The sequence below is a fragment of the Gavialis gangeticus genome, unplaced genomic scaffold (genome assembly GCF_001723915.1).
Source record: "Gavialis gangeticus isolate Ggan-Ray unplaced genomic scaffold, GavGan_comp1, whole genome shotgun sequence".
Classification (NCBI taxonomy): Eukaryota; Metazoa; Chordata; order Crocodylia; family Gavialidae; genus Gavialis; species Gavialis gangeticus.
Window position 1 is genome coordinate 148,840,727 of NW_017729024.1, and position 25,678 is coordinate 148,866,404.

The 25,678-nt window shown below is 38.2% G+C and overlaps 1 long non-coding RNA gene across 1 annotated transcript; it reads left to right on the plus strand.

Annotated features, from left to right (window-relative positions):
• Positions 1-11,158: 11,158 nt before the first annotated feature.
• LOC109297834 lies at positions 11,159-17,946 on the plus strand. Its single transcript, XR_002097434.1, has 3 exons — positions 11,159-11,234; positions 11,621-11,699; positions 17,799-17,946. It is a non-coding gene; the product is annotated as an uncharacterized LOC109297834 (long non-coding RNA).
• Positions 17,947-25,678: the final 7,732 nt, after the last annotated feature.

Below are 25,678 nucleotides of genomic sequence, written 5' to 3' on the forward strand. Positions count from 1 at the left end.
AAATGTAATAACCCATTGTTTGAATGTTATACCATTGTATTACTGTTATTCTACCATTGGATTAGACTATTACATTTTCCAATTGCCTCAAGCTGAACAGATGTTTAATTTCCATTGAGTTATGTATTATTAATATCCGACTTACCCGCATTCTGAAATTTAAAAAAAAATGTATTGTCTTATTCAATATAACTCATACAAGTAGGCAAGCCTGAGTTATAATGTTTTCAGTACTGTCGGCCCACTATGAAGTCTGTAGTGATAGAATTTGTGAGGTTTTAATAGTATTGTTTACTAGGTTTTTTAATTACATTGAGTCAATACATACATGCCAACGTGTCAGCCATCTTGGAGTCCAATATGGCTACCACAATGAAAATGTTACAATTGAGCTTCTCAGTTAATACCGTGTTGGTTTTGTGATTGGAATTAATTTTCTAACTCTAGTGGGGGCTGAAATATTGACCAGAACATAAATTTAGGGCAGCCACTTCGGATTCTAATAAGTTGGCTACTTGTATCACTTGCTTACATGAGTTTTCTAACACAGACTTCTACCTAAAACACACTGTTGTCACTTGTAGCAATGAGTTTCCTATGACAACAAAATCTAGATACTTTTATTGGTTAATTTATACCCTACAACTATGGATAGAATTCCATTTACCTTTCCATGTCTCAAGTGGCAATTTTCTAGCCACCTATCTGACCATCACTTTATGCTTTGGGAGTATAAGCCTATGTGCATATGGGGCTATGTATACACACAAGATCTGGAAAGAATGATAAGGGAGAAAGATTAGTACCTCTCCTTTTAGCTCCAGGTACTGAATGCTTAAGACTCTTCCCCAGAAAGCAGGAGTTTGAATTCTAGGCCTTCTTCACTCAAGAGTATTTTAATCTATCACTCTCTGACTTCTTAACACAGATCAGGCATTATGCAGATCTCTCTCCAGTGCTCCTGTTGAAACTTATCCATTTTCCCCTTGCATTTAGTTCTTGTTGGATAAAATGAGTGGAAACTAGTGCTATGGAGAAGATTCTGTTCCATCAGGAGCAAGGGTCCAGGCTAGAACTCAGGGTTTACTCCCTTCCAGACTAGCATTCATCTCCATCATGTACCCTATAGATTGCATTCTGCCCCCTGACCAGTTTTACTGCTCTTGAGACTAAAACATAGTAGTGTCTTCTTCCACAGTCTAATACCTGATAGTCACATATTTCCAGTCACCTACATTTTTGGGCTTTAGATGATGGTACATGTCCACAATGAGGGTATGCCTATGTAGCCATGTACAGCTGGTGTATAGCCTACTGCACATACTCGCTCTACACATGTGCACTTAAGCATTAATACTTCCTGGGAAGTAGAATCACTACCTGTGCATAAGTGTTATATTTGGCACTTCCACAGCTAAAATGCTGACATTTAGATGTGCAAAGGGAAATAGAATTCCACCCTAGATTTATTTCTGAGAGGTATCTCCAGCACAGGTTTGGCTTTCTTTTTATCCATTCATTCCCACCTAAGGTTAAATGCCTTTCCCTTCCACATTCGTAGGGGTAAAACAAACAAACAACCGGAGTTACAAATATACTTGTAATTCTTGTGATTTTAAAAAACAAAAAACAAAACCTGCAACACTTCAGCCCAGCTCTGGCTAAGTCATTCTCACTGTGTCACCTTTCTCTGTGTCAGTTGTAGTGTTCCCTTCCTGAGATAGAGGCAGAAAGAGATGACAGGAGGGTCAGGGGACTTTTCTCTTTCACTCTGAGTCTTCCTCCAGTGCCATCTGCAATCAGATTGTTAGCATGTCAGTTCAATCTGTCAGAATCCCCTGAGTGCTGCTCAGTCAGCCATGAGGAAATACCTTGTGTATTGGCAGCGGATGTCCCTTAACAACACCCAGTCACTCAGTCATGCAGCCTAAATGGGGCAGCAGACAGCACCTTCACACCAATGTATGTTAACTGAGCTCTCTATTGATGCGTCTTGACCTAATAAGAAGACATAGCAAAAAGGCCAGGGTGAAGAGCAGAGAAAGGCTTGATTGTTGCTAACCTTGCCTTGTCTGTTAAAAATGGCAACTTCCTTTACTCCAGTCAGTCAGAAACAAAGTGTGTGTGTGTGTGTGTACGCATGCACGCGTGTGTAAAACTCAGCATAGAATTTCTCTTATGCAGTATGGGAATGTAACCACTAGATGACACCAAGAGATAGTTCCTATAGGGCTGTTTATATATTCTTTATTCATCTGCCTGTTCAAAAGGTGACATTCTTGCTGAGATTGTAATTAAGATTACAGAGATACGCAAATTAAGTGATCTGGCAAGTATTAATAGTTACCTTACTTTAATATTACCAATTACTGTCCTAGAGTGCAAAGAACCTGGAATTTATGATCATTTGGACAGTGGACATCAAACATTGACTCTCCTTTCCTGCTGTGTGTACCTTTAATTAGTTATTATAGCAGCATCATTTGTATTGCCATAGCTAAGGGTCTGTCAGTATTTCTGTTGCAATTTCTTTCTTTTCAGTAGCTTATAATTCATCTGTAAAAATTCACTCCAGGTGAAAACATGGCATTGCCAAGTCTCAGAGTATTTGTATGAACTGGCAAATTATTGTGTTGAGCTCTCTCATTCTTTCAATGTCTTGTATTAATTTTAATTAGAGTTGCCATTTCCAAATATTTTTTATCTTTCATTTTTTAAGTGAAAAGTTAAGAGTAAGTAATCTATAATGTGAATGAATGAAGTTTAGGATTTTTCAAGATATTTTCAATGACTGAGTTGTAAAATGTTGATAACTGATTACCTCAAATTGACAGACACAATGACCTTTTCCAGCAAAATTTGTCATTGGCATTCCAGGCAGACCAGCGTGCATGGATGTTGCATTGTCAGAAAATGCTCTGCATTTCAAAATGGTGTGCTACGATTTAGCTATATGACACCCATTAATGCCAATTAGAGCTGCACAATCTGCTTTGATAATATTGAGTGTTATTTAATATATGCAGAACCTGTGCAAGTTTGTGGGCTTAATAAGCTCTTCAAAGCTTTGTTATTAAAACAAAAACAAATGTCAATATGCCTTTGCAATAACCTCTTACCTAAAACAGATATTTATAAATGTTTATCAATTTTCATAAGGAAATATTATAATTATTTTATTGACATTAGTTTATGGTTTCAGGAATTACTATGTTCTTTATGCACTTGATATTAATATCTAAATTTAGATCTACAATTTTTGCAATTGCCTAACAATATTACTGACTGTATCCATTATGATACAAGATAGTTAGAGGATACAGTGACTAGCATGATCTATCACTAATAAAATAATAATTGTATTATTACAAAAATAATAATTGTAAAGATATTAGTCTTATTAATTAATACTGAATGTATAAGGGGGAAAAACTGAATGAAGCATGTATTTTATGGGGTCCTAGAATTGAGACTAATCAATTTGAAATTCCCTGTTTACATTTGCACTAAACGAAATTTTAGGACAGAGTAGAACAAGGTGGACTTCCTGAACCTTCAGAATTAAGTACCAGTAATGCAAACTCACTTCTTACTCCTTATAAAGCATTTCTAATGAAGTCCATGAAGTTCCTATTTGTCTTAATCTTCTTCCATTGCCCGGGATCTAAGTGGAGACACAATTGCTATGGAAGATCTAATCCAAAAAACACTGAGTTTAGAATGTTCCATCTTCCTCAGTATTTCAGAGGTATCCATGAGTGCCGCTTTCCTCAGGTTTTACAATGGACTCAGTTACCAGTTTATGTAGTGCTATTCCCATTTCCTCCTTATGAGACCTCAACACACCACAACAAATGGTGGTATGTTTATACTTTCCAGCCATGTATAGACAATTACACTTTTGCCAGTATAAGTGATCAGAAACAGGTCTATACCTGTAACAGAAGTTCAGCACACAAAGTTGTTTGACACCCATAACAGAACAAAAATTCAGCATACATAGAATGGTCTAAAAAAAGTGGAACCTGGTCTAAAATGTGGTCCTCCCTCCAAAGGGTGAATGTGTGTTCTGTTCTTGACTGATCTAAACTACATCATTTACAGAAAACCATGTAATTTAGATTGATTCCACTTTGGGCTTTTTGAAGGTCTGTATCTAGTCTCCATGCCCTGGCTTTTCTTAAATTCATGTTGTACCTGATCATATTCATCATTTCTTGCAACCTAGTTTCCATTTTTTTACATTTTCATTTTCTTACAGTAACAACTATTGACTCCAGTCTGGGTGCTAGGTGCTGTACAAACATATGATGAAAAAAACTATGTCCACTTCAAGGAGTTCCTAATCTAAGAAAAAGAGGCTACAACAAACAGATGAATAAGGGTTGCAGGAAGTACAAGCAAGAGAATTATATGAGTGTAATAAACAGGAATCATGTCATCTTGGAATTGGACATGAAAAAACAATGTCTTATCAGCTCTTCAAGGATATCAATGATCACTTAGCAATTTTTGTAAGATAAAGGTTTTACTCCAGGGTCCTTGCTCAAAATATCTGATACTGTGCAGTGCAACACCCTGGCTGGCTATAAATTCTATTAAAAAACACGTGTTGTTCAATGATGTTATATACATAGCTTGCCTGAGGTATATGTATGTATTTATGTGTTTGTGAAGGGTCTGACAATCCTTCAAAACAGGATGAGATGTTGGCATAAATTATGACGTTTCTTCTTGCCTCGTTATTTTTTACATGCAAAATTTCGGTTTTTAATTAATTCTAAAGTAAGGTGGGTACAGGTATTATTCTTCCACTCCTGCTGAAACCCAGTTTTTTTATAAAAGTGAAGCATAGTGACATGTTGCCTGGCACCAAATCAGGAATGTCATCATTTCACACACATGCATGTTACATCTAAACAGATGAAAGAGTTTTGGCTTTTTGTTTGTATTTTCACTTGAGAAAGTTGAGTTCCATTTTGATGGGAAACAGTGAACAATCTGAAGTGAAAGCACAAAATGTTTTGCTTGGTGCCTAATGGTTAAATATCCAATTATTTTTGCCCCCATCAGTTTTACAGGCAGTTCAGATTGCCTCATAAAATTCTAATGGTTTCCCTCATGCATAAAATCCATCATGAAACAGGGAGCAGAAGGCTGAGTTTCTGGCACCTGAGATGTGTGTATAACAGGAAAGACTGGTCAACATTTTTCAGGCATTTGAAAAAAATTCTAAGAAAATATTGATTTTTTTTTTTAATCTCCGATTTGTAGCATTTTTTTTTTCAAATTGGACACCTTACTCAGTGTTGTTAAGAATATCACAGCGTTTTAATCTACATTTTGTGCACTGTAACCATTTTTGGTCATATATCATTAAAAGCTTAGTTTTTAATTGTAGTGGTCACATTAATAATGATCTCCATAATATAGGGAAAATAGTTTATTTAAACCATTCATGAAAAAATTATTCCAGTATTGTCCTTGGCAAAAAGAAACAAAAAGAAACATTTTCTCATTTTCTAACAAAAGGGAAAGAACCAGCATTACCCTGTTTCTTACAACTTGTTACTGCTTCTATACAGTAGGGGTACAGAGGTTGTTACATATTTTCAGCCACTGCTAGAGTACTCTGAACAAATACTTAAGAGATGCAGAGCTGGAACACTTAAAATTGTTTTGCTCCTTTAATAAAGTTTGTAACTTTAACTGTTGTGGCTAAGTAATAGCTCTGCTAACCCCAACCTTTAAAAAAAAAAAAAAAAAAATTGTCAAGACCCCAAAATCATACAATTAACGTAAAAATCAGGAGATTAAAAACAATACATTTTAAGTTCTTTTATTTGCCTTCTAGAACCTTCCCAAACTTTAGGGGGCAGTCATTTCACATTTTTAAGCTCTTATCCACAACCATGAGGTTTAGAAGCTTACCCTTTTTCAAAAGAAGCTGAAATTCTCATCAATGGCCTGCTTCTAGTACATGGCGCTTTAACAGAAACGTGAAATAAAATCTTCTGCTACAATGATGAGAGTTTGCACTTTGCATTGGGCAACAATTTCAAGAACTCTATATAGAAGTAGTCATTCAACTATGCCAATTAAGTCAAAAACCCTATTTTTATTATTGTTGTGAATATGATTATTATTAGTGGTAGTAATAGTAGTATTTCCTAAAACCATATTGCTGCAATTCAAACTTATTTATTTGTTTCAATTCTGTCCTATTAAGAGGGATTTTAAAATATATTAATTTTAATGAATTAGAATCAATTTATAACCATGAATTAAAACATTAACGTAAAAGAAAGCATTTGTGTAATGTCATCACACAAATCAACCCATTTGCCTCTATCTCAGACCCATTTGTTCAATGGAATGAATGTTTTAGCACAGACTGCAGGATTCCCATTAACAGCCTGGAGGATGATGATGATTACTATTGTTACCATTGTTGTTATTATTATTATTATTATTATTATTACATTAGTGCCATGAGGCACCCAGAAGAAGGGCCCATTGTGCTAGTCATTGAAGAAACACAGCAAAAGAGACTTCCTGTTTGGCTGAATTTACAGTCTAAATGGACAAAACAGAGAAGGAATAGAAGGGGAAACAGGTGCCCAAAGGTGGCTCGATCCTGAAGCTATGCAGCGTGTCAGTGAAACATTCAGGAACACATCCCAACACCAGGAAAACATCTGATCTCCATTCCAGAACTCTTCTTACTAGATGACACTCAAATCAGGAGCTGTTGACTCCGTTTCCTCCATAATACACATTAATAGCAATTATATCCATGCATTAAGGTGAGAGGGAAATCTGGGATATGCCACAATACCTGGCTGAGTTAAAGACATAATGTCAGTGCAAGGCCCCAATCATGAAAACTGTTCTGCCTACCTTTAATACTATTCCTTCGCAAAATGTCATTGAAGTCAGTGGGATTCCACACTGGAAGAAACCTACGTGCTTTAATACTTAAGCATAGTTTTTATGCATTGATTATTAATAGGCAACTTAGAATTAGCAGTCTACTGGACTTTAAAATGATGTATCACAGAGCACATTGAAAAACAACATAGTTGTCTAATTTCTTTTTTTCAGTTTTCTGATAGAGATATTTCTTTTTTTTTCTCCATTTACAGGTGCAGAATTAAAGAACGTGTTCACTCACTATATTATTGATGCACTTAAGTGGAGTGTTCCAAAGCATATAATTACCGTGTAGGCTTATGGCCCTGAAGTAGATTGGGATAGTGGTGCTGCATATCCATGATTTGAAGGACATACAGTGATGATTATAGAGGCAGTACTCTACATCCATTCCAGCCCTTTTGTGTTTAGCTGGTTGCCATGGCAAATAATTGGATAGAATTTAAGCCACTTTCTTCCAAGTGGGAAATTCATAATTTTACCCTTCACCTAATTTTGAACGTACTTTTAAAGAATCTTAAAGTTTCTGCAGCAATGACATAGAGCTTGGTGGTAGGAAAAAAATTTCTACACATGTTGGAAATACTAGAATTGGACTTTTGTTTAATTTTTTTTTTTAATTGTGGGAAGAATCAGTCTTACCCAACAAGAAAGTCTCACAGTTTGCTCTAGGAAAAACTCAAAGATGTTGACTGAAGTGGAGATAGAAAACCATAAAATAAAAGATCAATATAATATGGTTTCTGTCACGGATCATTAAAAAAAACTGAGATACAATTTGAACTAATCTATATCTCTAATCAGATTGAACTCAGACCTTTTTTTTAACTTGGAAAATTTTTACCAATGTTTTGTTTTACAATACCATTTTGTCCTTATGATGAACTGCAACTTTCTCAGTAGTGTGAACCTTTTTTATATAGGATTTGGGTAAATATTTTTAAAATGCCTAAATCACACTGAAAGTCAATTATATTTAGACTCTTAGTTCTCTTAGGCTTTAGAAAACTTTAGCTCAGGTGTTATTTTTCAACTCTTTTGTGGTCAAGAGAATCATATGGAAGTAAAATATAAATATTACTCTTAATACATGGGCCAGATACAAGATATTTATTATTTATGCTTTTTTTTTATTTTTAGCATAAAATTCAGGCACAACATGTGACAAGGAGGCAAGTGATGAACAGAAATGTACAAAGGCAAAGAATCTCAGCATTTAAATAAATCTATGCATTAATTCCCAGGACATAAAAGTTTGAAGAAGATAGACATTACTTAATTATTCAAGGACTGATATTCCAGATGCCATCATATTTAATTTTAGCATAATCAAACAATGGAAGGCATTGCTTTTCTGTTATAAAGTATAGGGCTTCAAGATTAGATTGTGCTTTATAGTCACAACTCTTCATCTGTAAAGAATTATAGTCTCAGTGGGTACTCTGGAAGGCCTGGTGTGTCAAGGGAGTTCAAGATCCTCTGTTCACAGAAGAAGTATGAAGACTTTACAACTCCTTAGAAGGATACTATAGAAGCGGGCATTTGTTATGGGATAGTATAGATCTTGTACCTTTAAGCAACTCTAATGACACTATTTTCTACTTTTCTGGAAGCACCACCAGTATCTCACCAGAGGGGCAGTATATGCCTATAGCTCTGATATATATGTTCAAAACTCAAAGGGCCTAGTAATTCTTCCTTATAAAGTACGTTACAAAAGGGCAAAAGATATGATAGGTAATGACTGTGCTGCCTTCCACTGGAGACACATGGGAGGTAGTTAACAATATCAAGGGAAAGGCTGGAAAAGTGTGGTTTTACCAGGATCATGAAAATCTGACAAACTCTGAAATGATATTAATTCATTGTTCTTGATAGCTATGTCCCAGACAGTGGCAAGTAGTAGATGTGTTAGAGGAAGAGAATATGAATGAAGTGCGTCTAAAGTGATCCACCCTCTCTCATATCCTCCCTCTTGTAAAATATCATGGATTTAGGGAAGTCAGAAGCCATATACCTAATTAGTTTATTTTACTGGCTTCCAGTGGACCTGTCCTCTATGAATTCGTCCAGTAGATGTATATTTTAAGAATCTGTCTTCTTATCTAGATAGGCATCTGTCTGTCTCATGAGACAATCGATTCTGCTGAGTAAGGCATCAGCTTGCTCAGTGAACATCAGTAAGTATGATTATAAAACCCGATTCTTGAAGGACAGTCCCTTCCACACTGTCATCTGTGAAGTTCATATCTAAAAGTCCTGACTCTCTTTTTATCCACTAAAAAGAATGATCCAAGTTCTGCCAGTTTGATACATGCATCTTAGTTTTCTATTTGTAGGCGTTTAAATAAAACAAGAAATATTTTTCAGATTTTTACAGGAGAGTTATATTGTTAAAAAATTGAATATTTATTCAAATAAAGCCAAAGGTTAGAATGAAAATAACTGCTTTCCAGCCCCAGTGGAAGACAATTACTCACATTCATTTTGAATGTTTGCAGACATTTGTAAATGCTTTTCTTTTGATGCATTAGAGCTTTCTTCTTTACTGGAATATTAGTCAATGACTTTCAAACTTTCCATTTCACTGTTAAGTCACTGAGTTTTCTTTGTTAGTTGTTTTTAAATATGCTTTTCATAGTTAAGATTTAACTGTAATGTTTGCTATATAAGCACCTTGAGAACAAAATTTGCTTTTGAAAAATTTAAATCTGAAGTGAAAGAAATGTTTACATGAACCATGAGACTACTCATCTCTTTGGTGACCACCTTTTCCTGAACCCGTTGTAGATTCTGGGAGCAATTTCAGGTCATCTCTTCTCTGTCAAGTCTCAAAGCAAGGGGCAACAAACTTTGTCTAACTTCAGGTATATATTAGGTGTACCTCCTCTGCAATTGCATTAGAATTACCATAAGAAGAGACTGTATGGGAAAAGTATCATGAGATATCTGAGCCACTTCCATATAAATCAGCTTCAAAATGGGCATGTCTACATGAGATGCTATCACTCAGTGGTACTGCTCATTTATTTAGTATTTGTATAAACAAGTACTAAACTAATGCACAGGGTTTGTTTGTTTTTTTAAATCAAACTATGAACTCCCTCCTCCTCGAAATTTTCAGCATTTCTAGAAGCCTGGGCCATTGGTTACACCTCTGAGGAATTTCAGCAACTCTACAGAAGAATTAGGTATCTTGATTGCCTTCCATAAGCAGGTACTGGGGGCAGCATGTTCCAGCAGCTCTGAACCAGTCCTATATAAACCCCAGGTTTATATCCGATTTGAATCACAAAAGTATAATGATAAATGTAGCAGGGTTGTTGGTTGTAGTTATGTTGGTATAAGGACATAGGCAGGCATGATTCTTTGGGTAGATGTGATATCTTTTATTAGACCAACTAAATAGTTGGAAAAAAGTTCTTCGCAAGCTTTCAGGCACAAATGCCCTTTGTCTGGCATTGGGAAACAGGAATTCTGGAGAACTCAGAACAGCAACAGAGTCTCCCATCACCTGAGGAAGGGTGTTTGTGCTCAAAAGCTTGCAAATAACATTTTTTCCAATTATTTAGTTGGTCTAATAAAAGATATCACACCTACCCAAAGAACCTGGCCTGCCTCTGATGAATGTACTGCATTTGTTTCACTCAAGGGAGGTCATTGTTGTCTCCTTAAGGGAATGAACCTACTTCAGATGGAATAAGGCCGTGGGCTGTCTTCTTCAGAAAACTGTATCTACAGTGAAGGACGGCTTTCATCTCTTTGGCCTAGTGCAGGGTTGCCTGGATCCATTACTATCCATACTCATTAAATCTGCTTTCTCATCAAATTTGTGGTGGTCTGAAAGACTGAAGAAAAATATCCTCAAAACAGAAAAGAGAAACTATTTAGATGGGATAGGGAAAGACAGCGGAAAGTAGAAACACTGCTGTAAGTAAAGCACCAGATTCCTCCATAAATGGAAGAGATCAACAGCTGGACAGATTATGACAGCTGTAGCAGCAGCAGTGTCTCATCATATTATGCATCCATCTTTCTTCTGAGCAGGGTGTGAAGGGTCATTCATTTCTTACCTCCTGAGTCAGCCTCTGCACTGAACATTGCCACAAATTAAGAGAAAAGGACAAAGAGGGGCAGCTGTTGCCACACTATAGAAAATTAATCTAAACGTTCTTTGTATTTGCAGTTCAGTCACATCAGGCATACAGCAGCAGATACCAAAAGAGAAATCAGGAAGCTCAAGAGCTCAAGGCTTACCTTTTAGCATAAATAGGATGGATCAGGAAAAGAAACAGTAGAAGGTAAGTGACACTCTAAGCAAACAATACCTTATGGACAAATTAGAATTAAATGGAAACCAGGATGGAGAGAACTGGAATGTCCAAGGAAAGCTGAATTTCCTGGAAGGGAAAATCTGCACTGTGAAGTATTGTGGGGTTACTCTACTATAAAATGTTTAGAAAGTGATGCCATCTGATTTAAATGATGTCCTGTGTCATCCAATTGTTTTATTCCATATCACCTCTCTCCCACAAAATAAAAAAACATACTTGCATTCTCTATTCTCCCCACCAATTCCAACCTCCTGAGCAAGTCTGGTTTCAAATGTTCACCCTATGTTTAAGATTAAACTCAGTTTCATCTGTCCATAAGTTTAAAAAATCCATGAAATCTTGTGATAGTCCAGACTTTCAGGATAAAAGGCACATTCAGTTTCCAGCTCCATCCAGCCTAAAAGATACATGAAAGTTTGAACTGCTTCTCAGGTAAGCCTTCCTTTTAATTCTTCCTTTCAACTCTTTTTCTCTCTGCTTATTAGCAGAGTTCACTGCAACTGATCACAATGCTACCATTTTTCATGTTTTTAAAATATGGTTGTTTAGAAATGGGCCTAAGTTTGGCTATGCTTAACTGTCTCCCTGAATTAAAATAAAACCATTCACCACCATCGTCGATGGATCATGTAATTTACATTTTCAGTGTGAATAAGCCTTTCAGTAGCAAAGAGAGCCATTATAAACTCTCCTCCTCCCTCAGAAGCCATTATTTGTGTCATGTGAGCTCTCTGACTCACTAGTCTTTCCAGAACTTATTTTATTTCATGTTGATATCTACCTACCTATCTATCCACTGGAAAATGTGAAAAGATCTGGGATTGCCCGAAGGGGTTAAGTATGTCCAGAAACTCAGAAATTCATCACAAACAAGGTTTTTAAAAATATATTTTAGTGAGTATGGGATAACAGTAGTTTTGCATATAACATAGTTTTCTCCTATGGAAGCTTCCGGTAGGTGGTTGAATGTGTCAGAGGTAACTGTTCCAGTAAACTATCGTACGGTTCAGCAGTGATTGCATTGTCTGTATTCTCTCAGAGTACTGCAAAGAAGTATTTAATTTCACACATCATTTACAACTTGCAGCAGTAAACCCCAAAGTCTGTTTACATCCTCAATACACAGCAAAAAAAAGTTGTCCTGCTCTTTGAGAGGGCAGGACACTGCCTATATTACAAGGCTCCACAGATATACTTTACTTAACACAAAATGAGCAAGAAATAATTTTGCAACTTTATGTTCAAAATCATTCTTTACTGAAATAGAATGCATGGTGCATGTGCCTCATATCTATGAATCTACTTGTTAGAGTCATACAACAGCTTTGCCCAGGGGATAAAAGTACGTGGGGCGGGGTGTTGATTATTCTGTTACAGTCCAGTCAAATGTGAATTTAACAATTTCTCCCTAGCAGGAATGAATTCAGATAGTCTTCAAATCTAGGTGAAGACATTGTGATCCTGTTAAGAGATTTTTATCTAGCTGTACTGATAGGGTTGGACCCTTGGACAACTTGAAGATAGTCACATAGTAGAGTAAAGGGAAGTATGGCACTCTCCAGGCTATACATTGCTATTAGACCACAACTCTGAGCACTTTGGTTGCACATGGTGGCTACCTGTTGCTCAGTCCCATATGCACGTGGGAGTGGTAGGACATGAAGACAGAATATATAATCCAGTAGCTGCAGTGCTAGCTTTGGACTCAAGACTTTCTATTCAGTGCCCTGACACATATCTTCTATGGTTTAATGCAAGTCACTTAGGGCCAGATTTCTAAAGGTTTTAAGTACATAACTCCCATTGAGATAAGTTCAGGTCAGGTAGACAATTAAATACTTTTGAATATCTTGGCCTTAGGACCAAATGCAGTAAAGTACCAGGCACCTAAAACACTATGACTTCTAACTTTCAGATACTTAATTTTCATGTTACTTGTCAATGTTAATCGACTAGGCAGGAAGAGAGTCATGCACCATGAGAGCAGAAGAGGTTGGGAATCTACAAGCCGTGAGCCGAATCTAGCCTGCAGTCTTTTGATCCAACCCCCAGACATGGGGCTTCAACAGCATTGGGTGGTGAGTGTTTTCAGTGGCATTTGGTGGTCCCAGGTCAGCAGTCAGCACCTTCCCCATGCCGTGCAGGGAAAAGCAGCAGTGTCAGGTATTTTCTCCATATAAACAATGGAGATAAGTGGCATCAATGGCTAGGTCTTAGAGCCTGCCCACCCACCCTCCATCCCGCCTCTGATCCAAACTGGGTCACTTCAGCTTGCAGCCCTTTAGGTTGCTGACTTGAGAACAGGATTTAAAACAACCGGATTGCTGAATAGGAGGTTGCCTCAAGTCAGGAGCAGTCAGCAAAAATGCCAAGAACATTCTTCCATCAGTTTTAAGATAACTTAAAATAAACCACATTTCGGATTACTCTTGAAGATAGACACCAATAGCCTTACTTTCAAAGAACTGAGCAGAGCTCACTCTTTTCTTTTAAAACCTGGCAGGAAAGATGGTGGTTCTCATTTTACTGCACACCAACTTAGACTCCAAAGCATTTACCCCAGATATGGGAAACCCAGGTTTGATACCTTCTTCTACCTGAGAAGATTCAAACCTGAACTTTCTTGCTTCCTGAAGATTGTCCTAATTACCAAGCAACAGCTAAAGTAGATGGGAGTGAAGGTGGGCTGTCTCCAACCTTCTTACAAGAACTGTGCTGCTGTACAGAAAAGAATTCAAGGTTGACTGAGTTAGAAAGGAAACAGAAGAGTGAGCCCAACAGTTTAGAATAGTGGCATTCATGATAAGGGAGGGAACAAAGCTTTAGGGCCCTGTTCTAAAGACTAATTTGTATTTTACATGAAACAATGATTGTATAAAATGAGAAAATAGTTTTAGGTTCAATGATTTTTTGGTGACTTCAAAGTAAGTTTATGATAGAACCCTGCTGAGTTTCCTGACAAACCTGGAGAGAATCCAAAGCTTCCAAAGTCTGCAAATCTGGAACTGAAAACCAAGTCAGATCTTCTAGGCTATGTCTTGGGAGCCTGGAAGTCTGGGATATAGGAGCGATAAAGTGGGGATCAGTCACAGATCCACAGCAGAGAGGCTGGAAGCTGTGAAAACTCCAGCTCGTACCAGAGTATTCAGAGCCTCTGCGCTCTTTGCTCTGGAAATGGGACTTTGAGCCTGGACATTTTGATCCAAGCTTCTATGGCAAGTTTCTCCAGGGCAGTCTGTAAAATGGGGCTTCCCAGGACATATAGACCATATGAATCCTCACGTCTGTTGAGTTTCACTTAGCTGTGGAGTTGCGTCCATCTCTGCTGTCTGCCACATCAGTGAAAACCAGACAAGAAAGCTGCATGTCTGACTGGATAGTGGTTTACTTCTTCTTTCTTCCATCAGGCTCTTTGGCCTGAAAAAGGAGGACAGATAGCACTAAAAGTACTTACAATTCTAACTTCTTACATACTCTCCAAGATGCTATAACACAGAGTACTGAACCCTGCTATACATCAGAGCCATTTTCTAAAAAAAACAGCAGATCTTGTTTACACACTGGTGAGTACAAACCAGAGGATGTACACCATTTTCTGATGGGAAATAATTAATTTTAATTAATAAAATTGAATGGTTTCATTTAAAACTGTCCAAAAATTAATGAATGTGATCCAAGCTAAAACAGGAAAAACACAACAGTAGATTGAAGCACTGCTGATGTAATGCTACAATTCAACTACTAGGGCAGTGTGAAACAGCACCATTTTGTTTTGATTTCCGTTTCACCATTTCTACGGGACAGTTTTGTTTTGAGTTTCACTTCGTTACAAAAGCACTGTTCCATTTTGCTGTTTTGACAGTTTTGACATTTCACCCATAGGCTATAATGGGGAAGTGCAAAACTGCATATAACTTTGTCATTTTTTTCACAGATTTGGATAAAAACAGCAGAGATGGTAGCCCCTTCTCAGGGCATGAAGTCTACCAAGTTTCAAGGAGATAGGTGCAGGGGTTTCTGGGAAACTGCACCTCAAGCTGATGAAAAGCAAAACTTGTGACACGTGTGGCAGTGTGTGTGTGTGTGTGTGTGTGTGTGTGTGTGTATGTTAAGGTGCACCCTCATTGGCACTGGGACCTCTACATGACACGGTAGTGTGCCTCAATGAGGTCTCCTCCTCCCCTGCAGCCTCAGTTCAGTCCACCACTTTAAATGACAACAGGTAATAACTTAGTAAGTAGCACAGTAGCACCAGCAGCATCTCAAGCAGCCAACAGTCACAGTCAATATCAGAGCAGTCCTTCTGCCCCTTCCCTCTCCCTCTCCTTACTTTCTGTTTCCCTGGAGGCAAGCACAGCTTCAGCTTCAAAATTTGAAATGTTTCGAAACTTTTGAAACGTTTCAACTGCCCTCATTCTGTTTCGAGGCTATTTCAAAGCTTTCATTTCATTTCAATTTCGCTGTTTTGAGCTTGAAACAAATTGAAACAGCATCAAAACGAAACAGCCAGTGACATTTCTCATAGCCCCATCAAGTAGCATTAACAATGCTATCCTGAAGCTTCTCATGTGGACATGTTTAATATTATTTTTCTTTAGCTTTACATACACACATAAAGGAATACATAAAATTCTAATTTCATGTTCTACTAATCAGCCAATTTCTAGAAAATGTAGAGTGTGGTTGAGAAGATTCACAGAAATAGAAATAAACATTTTGGCCAGGTAGAGACATTACACTTTTACCACTATAAGTGATCAGAAACTGATCTATATCCATAAGAAAATGTTACACTTCTACCAGTATAAGTGATCAGAAACTGGTCTACACCCATAAGAAAACAGAAGTTTGGCACATACAGACTGGATTAAAAATGGTGGAACTGAGTCTAAGATTTGCCCCTCCTACTCCCACCAAAGGGCAAAGGTGTGTTCTGTTCGCTACCGATCTAAACTGCACTGCTTATAGAAAACCATTTTAATGCTGGCTGATTCTGCCCTGGGCTTTTTGAATGCCTGTGCCTATGCTTTCATGCTGCCATTTCCAAAGTAAAGTAATATTCTATGATTTTTGAGACGTTATAGTCACATAAATTTTCAAAACCCACCTATGAAAGAGAAAGTCACCAAGTACATAGTCCAAGTAATGTAATCCTAGCAATGACTCACAACTGAGAATATTCAAATGAGTTGTAGAAACAGATTATACAAGAAGCAAGTTTTGTTTGTTTTGTTTTGTTTTTTGTAATATCTTTTATTGGACCACCTGTATAGTTGGGAGAAATACTGGACAAACTTTTGGGTACAAAGTGCCCTTCTTCAGGTCTGGGAAAGAAACATATGCAGGCTAAGCTAAATAACAGGAAAAAAACATTTCTTGTGTGGCTTTGTTTGGAATTCTCCTGCCATAGGGAAATGGCCAGAGGGAAGACAGCTGCCATAGCCAACTTCTCTGGCTCCCTTCTCACTGTGCTTATTCCAAATGGTTAGGAAAGGGGTGGAGAGGGGCATCTCAGAGTATGCTGCAGTCTAGTTATCTCCATCTGGTGTGTGGTTTTGGGGACATTGGATAGTTGGTGCAAATCAGAACAGCTCCCAGGTTGGTCTAATTGGAGCCTGGGTTAAGACTGAGCTGGAAAAATAGGAAGAAGAACAAACCTTCTTTTCTGCACTCAGAAAGTAACATACTAAGAAGCAGAGTTGCTGGCCATAACAGCTTGTAATCTTTACTTTCTTTGTTATGGATGAGGATGAAAATGTAATAAACCCCCTAAGGAATTCCCATACCCCAGATACGCATTCCTTCAGTCACTGATTTAACTTACTTTTGTCAGGTAATCTTGCCACAATTTTGGGTCCAATTTTAAAGGTTAGTGGCCCCCCTGTGCAATCTATCTAGGTGAGTAAATATATCACAAAACAACCTTCCAGGTTGCAATTCACTGGAACTCCATATATATGTCTGAACTCCACATGTAATGTATTTGAAACACTTTAGAAGAAAAAACAAAGAATACTTTTGATAGTAAGCAGTAGCTCATAAACACGGACATTCTCCTCACAAAGTTCACTCCCTCTTATTGCAAGGTCAGTTTATAGACATGTTTGATGTATCCCTCAAAAACTGTTTGGTTTTATTTACTGATTTGTCTGTCTGCCTGTTTCCTCACTGATATTTTGTGAATACTTCTTTTGATGGGGCAAATGCAGTTAATTTGCCATTTTACTGAAGATAATTTAGCAAAAGGCAAGGCAAAATCTAAACTGCTTGGATCTGATTTGGTTCAGTTAGTCTGACCATGTTAATTCATAGGTCATTCATTCACACTGCATTAACATAATCTCAAAATGTTGTGTCTTCCCTTACAGTCTGAAGTGTAAAGGTCACACAGCTTTCTGCAAGAATCATTTTCTTTCTACTAATGAAAAAAGTCATCATTAATTATCTTTCCCTTTGTATTTTGCACTCTGGATCCTAACAACTGCCTTTTAAACTTCCCTTTTGTTGGGCTGCATCAGCACCCAATGACAGGTCACAAACACAATTCACTGCTGTGGATCTCCTTTCTCAAGAGAAGCAGCTGTTCACAATTCTTTGCCTGGAGCAATGAGATCTGGACTCCTGCTTCTAATATAGCAACAAATCTTGATCCAGCTGGTGGCTTCTTCTCAACAATGAAGGTTAGTATGGGCCCCATGGCAGGGGGGAAGAACTGAAACTGCACTTTGCACTAGTTCAGGCTCCATATGCTAGCTCTTTAACCCTCCACACAACCAGATCTCCTCCCCACTACACACACACAAAAACACAAAGCGAAACTATTGTTCCTGACCATTGGAATCATGGTTAGAGTCACAGTAACACATTTGTGTTATTCTATAGTATAGGTGCAGAACCAAAGTCTGTAAGTATAGTGTCAGTACTGCTCTGTTTCCTAGTTAAAAATCACCTTACAAATAATTTGTTAAATCAAATTTCAAAGGGTCCAAATGTCCCATCCAGCTGTGTTGCCCGACATACCACCCATTGGGCACATATACATGAGACATTTACTGTAGTGGTAATTACCTCCGCAGTAAAGCATCAGCATCAACATGTGTGCTGCTATTAGGATGGAGCAAACTAATTAAATTAGCTGTAGGATAGTACTGCACAACTCAGGTACTATCCTACGGTGGAGTTATTTACTCTGCCATAATACATATGTAGATGTTGACCAGGTCTAGCTAGGCCATGAGGGTGCTACAGCGTGAGGCAGTCTACTGGCTAACCCCACACTGGAGCGCGCTTGTGCCCCTACCAGCCCCTCCACAGCACGTTGAGCCAGGGCAGAGCAGCCCCAGGCTGGCAGGCTGAAATCCTGGACCCTCTGCCAGCCAGGGCTGAGCCATCCCAGCACAATGTGTTGTGGTCCTGGAAGCAATATATTCAGGCACGGACCACACTGGAGTTTATTGCATCAAATTAATTTCACATGTAGATGCATCCATTAATTAGTATAACCTGGATGTCACAAAGGATTTTAGAGGGAAAGCAGCAACTCCACTTTTATTTTTCCCAGTCTCGGAGAAGTTACAGGGGACATTACTGGCTTGGTAAGGGGAAGTGCAATGGAGAAGGCTAGCCTGTCTCACTGGCTTCTCCCCTGTGTGGAGCTAAGAATTTGATGAACAAATTATCACTATTGAATGCTGTCTTCCACTGTGCATTGCGGTTTTGGTGAGGTCTGGAACACCAACCAGTAGGAAACCCATAGATAGAAACTTCACAATGGAAGGATTTTCCTACACATCTCTATGCACATTGGTGCCTTAACTGAAAACAGTAAATGGATAATCTGAATGAAAACATAATCTGAAATATATGGGGGGAAATTCTTTCCCCTTTGAGACTAATAGAAAAACCCCTATTAACTTTGATAGGATTTTATGATTTTATGATTCTGTGCCCGAAAAGAACTGCTCACATTTAGATACTTAATAGACTCAAATAGATTTCCCCACTTTTGCTCAAATATTTTACATAGCCTAACTGGTTAAGGATGCTGAGAGGAGAAAGCTGAAGGTCCAAGTGCCATATTCTGAGGAATAGACGCCACATAAAAGAGGTTTATTTAAACTGGAAGCCTCAAGAACTAACTGTTGGAGATTTAATGGACTATTTGGACATTTCTGTTCTCAGTGCTCAATTTGAAACTCTTTAAAGGATTTGACTAAAGTCCTGCACGTCTGAAAACTGAGGCACCCCAAATTATCAGACACTTTTGAAAGTCACCAAAAAGCAAGCTGCCTGGGCCATCAGCTCATGGCAATTAATACAGTACTATATAGTACTAGTAGATGGAGCTTGCACTTTGTTATATGCGCTGTGAGAATGTGCAAAATACCTGAACAATCTAGCCCTTCCCTTACTTTTCCTGAAATCTCATTTTAAAACCTTTGTAAGGGGGTTTAACAGTGTTCAAGGATATGAGGAGCTCCAGTACATAGCGTCTGGTGCCACAGGCACACTGAATGATCAACTTAACTTAAAGTGTTTTGCACTCTTTCATGTCACACTGGCTGTCCCAGCCTTAAACATTAGTTGGGTCCTTTTAAAAACAGAGCTAATGTTCCACCTGTGATTTCAGCTTTGGTGGGAACATCCTAGAGTTGGCTTTAAGCCATAGAAGACTTGATTGTATCTTTTTATCTTCTTCATACGAACAACACACTAATTTCAATAAGCTCCTTGGGCTTATTACCATTGTGCTAATTAATATTAACCTAACCAGACAACTGTGGGATTTGCTGTAAACGCCTTATCTTTTTAAAGTCATTTTTGTGCTAAAACTCTGGTTTATCACATTTTTAACTCCCACGTAAATATTTAAATTAGTTTTAATCTGTTCCTATAGACCTGGCTGACTGAAAAGCTTTTAAAGAGTTAGTACATATAGGCTGTAATGGGAAATCAAATACTAAGTAAAAATGCATCTTGCATATAGTTTAGCCCATAGAATGGAATTTTTTAAACAGGTTTTTTGCTCTTTATTTTGTTTGTTTTAAATCACTGCCTTTTTCTACTAACATTTTTCTAACAATTTCATTTTGTCATTTAAATTCTGATATATGTTATATTTAGGTATTTGAACTTTTTCATGACTTCATTAATTAGATTAATTCATATTCATCAAGACTAGAACATATATATATTTCATTTTATACTTGCCATAATAAATGTGAGGATCATACTTTTTGTTAATTTGTATTTATAAATCTTTTCAGTGAACACAGGGCCTGGTGTGCTGTTATGGTGTCATTTAGCTAAGCATTATACATAGTAGAAGTATGAGGTTGACAATACACATGCTACAGTATATTATTGCTTTTATAAAATCATAGTTGTTTGAATGTCCTAGGTAAAGGAGTCTGACTTGTGCAGATGTGGTCTCATAATTACACATCTGAGAATCCTCATTAACCAATCAGGACCACTACTTATATGGCAGCCATTGTATATTTCATACTATTAAGTATGTGTGCATAACTTCTTTTCAGCCAGTTCAGATGAAGTGAAAAATTGTATTACAAATAAAAATGTTATAAAGACATAGGTTGACATAAAAAAACAATAAACAAGGAAGGTGACATAAACCAGAAAACGAAGGAAATGTTCAATAGCTCTCATTTCTGGCCATCCTTTCTGTGCATTTCATTGTCCTGGTAGTACGTGATGTTCTCAATGAAAACCTCAAGGTATTCAGTAGCAGCTGACAAATTATCTGCTACCATTCTCTCCAAACCTTGTAAATAAGGCAGCAAGAGGAAAGGGCTTAAATCTAGGTATGTTTTTAAAGGCATATCTTCTAAGCTTCATATTCTCACTTTATTTGAAATCCTTATGAAATCCAAGCCGTAGCATATTTTCCCTCTTTGCATTCCTGCACCAAAGGGTTTTATATGCTCTAACTGGCCATGGAAAAAATAATAAAAAGTGTGTTTAAAGCAGGTGCGGCTTGTAGTGTTTATATAAACACATTAGCACTCTTTTGACACAGCATGACCTGAACAAGTAGTTCATCCTACTAGTAGCAGGGAAACAATAACTGAGTGTGCCAGAGCTGAGTTCATTCAGACACTGCAAAATTAACACCAGATTATGAATACGCTTGCCACTGGTAATTAATCGTGAAAATTGCTGGAGGAGTTCCCCTACTGTGAGGGATATTGGCAGAACTATTTATTGCTAATAGGCCTTGTTTAAGCTTTTTTCCCTCCTCTTCTACCCCTTAGATAAAACTTACAATAGACTGCACAGTAACTGGTAGATTGTTATATATTGCTCTAGTCTGTTTGCTTTTTAGCATTTCTGAATATCCCTTGTGTTTTCTGCACTGTTATTAGAAATGTGGATTGTGTTTTTTCATTCAGACCATTAAACTGTCCCTTATAGCAGGGGATAATTTCACATTCTGGATACCGTTTCCCTGTATTCCACAGTGATCTGACATTATCCTATATTTTGTGGCAGTAATTTGGAGACATCACAAGAGCAGGTTTATCTATTTAAAATCATGTAAGAGCTTTTCTAACCTTACCCAGTGGTTTTATCATCTACAAAATCTTTGATGTGCCCATTACTTTTACCAATTTTCCTTATATTTGGTTTTGTATGATCTTTCTGTAAAGCGTTAGAAAATGAACAAGGTGTTTTCTTTCTACTGTTTTTAAAATCATGTACACAAACAAATGGATGTAAGCATTATATTGACTAATTTACACTAAAAAATGTATAATATTATATGAATCAATGTAATGAAGGTCATATGTTCTTCTTCTGATTTGCCTGTAATATATTCTACAATGTATTTCAATCAAATTATGTGTCTTTCCTTAACAAATACATTCACAACCCTCTCAATTGCTAAGAATTATATTAAATATGGCCAATTTCTTATTAAAATTAATGGAAGTTTGGCTACTTTGAAACTTCAGTGGGAGCAGGGTTTGGCCTTATTTCTATTATAATTTTAACATTCTATTAGCATACTTCTATTAACATTTTCTAATTTTAGGATATGGAATTTATGTGGGAATTTATTACTGACTTCAGTGTGAAACACACTGGGTTCCTAGGTCTTACTTGTATGTGTGCACTTGCTTATTGCTCTATAGCATATTCATTAGATGCAAAGCGTATTCTTTAAACAAATCAGTTTTAATCCTCATCATTGGAGTCAAATATGATGATATAGATTGCTGTATTTTAAAATATGTTTAATTTTTTTTTAAGCCTGATCCTTTTTCTGAGATTTCAGTGGCATTAGACTGGCCCCTTAGACATTTAGTTCTTCAGGTTTTGCAGCTTTGATTTCTCAATTGAAAATCTGCAAATGGCATTTTTCATATATCCAAAGCTCATGGGATGTACGCAGAATGAAGAATTGGAAGCCATTTTCTTGGTGGCACTTACCATTTATAGTTTATTCACTAACTCTTTCTGGATGGACATTTAAACAGAGTACCATTTGACTTAAAGAACTGGGAGCAGAACAGGTTTGTGTTAGTTTTTGTTTGCATGAGGTACATATTGTGTATATATTTTAGTTTTACAAATGCTGATGCAAAGTCCAATGACATTAATGAAAAAAAAAACACGTTTGAATGAAGTGGACTCTGCATTAGGTCCTATCATTAAAATTAAGAATGTGCTTATAGGCATAATATTGGAAAAGTTATTATGATTATTGAGTTTGTCTTGCTTGTGTTTTTTTTAAATATTTGGGTCTACTTTCATTAGCGATACTCTTCATTTTGTTCATTCAAACACAGTTTTTGTTTGTCTGGAAAGAGGTAAGAATTCTGTGTACATAGTCCTTTAATGATATGTCTTAAAGCTTTTAAATATATGGTGGGAATTTTCAGCCTCCAACAATAATGTTTAAAATAGAAACAGCTGGCATACTTTAACCTAAAAGATACCACAGTTAAAATAGGCTATACTGCTTTATTTAGTCCCACTTTACAGCATAGGTTCATTGCCCAATATTTATTCATACTAAAATAGTATGTGTACCCTTCTCTCTGTCTCCAATTGTCCCAAGCCTTTTTTTTTCCTTAGCTGATCCCTCAGGCAACAAAAAACAACAGCCAACAATTAGTAGCTGTCATACTGTTTTGACATGGCACAATAAAACATTGCAGAGGTTAAATTGTCTCTGGTTTATGTTAACCATAACCATTCTGGTCACCTATAAGCCTCTAGCATTAAAGTTTTATATAGCTTAAAAATGATAAAAATATATTAAATTAGATGGAGTACCAGAGTGACTTGAAATTCATCTGTGAAAAGAACACACAGCAGCATTCAACAAATGGCTTCTGTTTTGAGTGAAATCATGATTATAATTTCAGGAACCTGAAGGCTGGGTATAAAAGAAGAAAAAGGCTACAAATGAGCAATCATTTCCTAGATATCACAGCTAGGTAATATTGGCATTTTCTTCCATTCAAAAAAGAAATGGCATTATTCAGAATGGCACACAATGTCCAATATACAATCTTTAGTGTGCATATGTAGAGTCCAAAGTAGGATTTTTCACATTCTGCCTGGTATCCTTCCCATGCATTTTACCAAATTAATCCAGCACTTAGAAAAAAGAAAAGAATGATGACAATAACAATAAAATTTGGTTTCTGTGCTATTCAAAGAATGTTGAATGTTAAACATCTAGCTGTTTGTAGATCAAAACATAGCCAAGGCCACTCATGCTAGGCATGTCTACACAAGATGCTTTACTGTGTAGTAAATTAGTCTACTAATGGCATCACCATTTAACCGTGTGCAGCAGCTACTGTGCAGTAAATTACACTAATGTGTGATTTTTCTACTACCTGTAAATATAAGTAGTAGATTAAGTGTGCATTAGCTACTGTGCAGTACCACTCGTATAGACAGCTGACCAGGAGCAAACTGCTCCCAGTCAGCCTGGGCAGCAGGGAGTGAGGGAGCTGTTCCCTCCCTCACAGCTGTTTCCAAGCCCCCTGCCTGGATTGATGCGTGGCTGGGTAATAGCTGCAGTGGCTGGGAAGGTATCCTGATCAGGACACAGAGCTGTAAAAGAGTTGCCTGGGAGGTGGAAAAGCCTCTGAAGCCCAGGCCTGACCCTGGTGCCCCTTGCCAGGCCAGGGCTGGGACCCAGAGCATCCTAGAGCTCCCCCTGGCTACCAAATGGGAGCAGAGCAGGGCAGGGCAGGGCAGGAGTAGCCCTGCCCTGAACTGCTTCCTCCCAAATTTGCTTCTGATGGGTGCATATATAAAAGCAGTCCCAGGGAAAGCTTACTGTGCTCTATTTTACTGTGCAGTAAGCGTTCTGCATATTAATTGCATGTGTAGACATGCCCACTGTGAAATCAATTTACTCTGTTACTAATGGTTTTCTTACCATAACCAGAGGGGTACGGATTTGCAGTTAGTATCTATGTATATGAAGGGCTTAGTCTGTCTGTCCGTCTGTAATGTTCTTGGGGGGTGTGGCTCCTGGCAGAGCATGGTTCCAGCCAGTACTGCATCAAGAATGCCCATCAAGAATGACAGGTGGGGTGGATGGGGACAGAGCACCACCACCCACCACCCCGTGCAGCCACCTCTTCCTGGGGGTGGGTATGGCGCAGGGCTGGACATGGAGCGGGCAGGGGGAATGTTGTGGGGCTGGACACAGAGTAGGTGTGTGGCAGGGCACTGGTTGTGCCTGCAACTTTAGGGGCCTGGAGCTGGCAGCCACCAGGTGCCTGATGAGGGCAGCCATTTTGGATCTGGGGCTGCCCATATAAACACGGCAGTTCTGCTGCCTGGGGGGCCAGGCAACAACATTGCCTGGCTGGAGGGCTGTTGATATCATCTGGAGGTAAGGGAGGAGCTGTAGGGGATAGTAAGGAGGCTCCTGGTCCTGGGCATGACCTATAACTGCACCCTGCCCAGAGTGGGTGGCCTGGTGGGACTCCCAGTGGCATGGTGCCCCCAGGAAATGCCAAGTCAGTTACCACCCCGGTGAAAAGTAGGTTGGGGTGCCTTAACCCCTAGCCCCACAACTGGGTGGGTTACCCCTTTATTCAGAGAGTCTGGAAGGTGGACCCCAGAGGAAGAGTGTGAGGCCATGGATTCACAAACCTGACTGACATTTCCCCTAACTAGTCAATGCTGGGGCCAGGATGGGAGGGTCAAAAGGCCGGGGGCCCACCATGAGGAATGTCCAAGAGCTGAGGGCCTGGGGTTCTGACTGGCCTGGAGGTGGGCCAGGGCTAGTAGCCCAAGGTCCCGGGGGGGACCACACCTGTGAGGGGGAAGCAGCTCAGGGAGCCATGTCTGCTCAGAATGAAGTCAAGTCAACAGTTGGCAAGCCCAGATGAGCTCCATCCGAGGGTACTGAT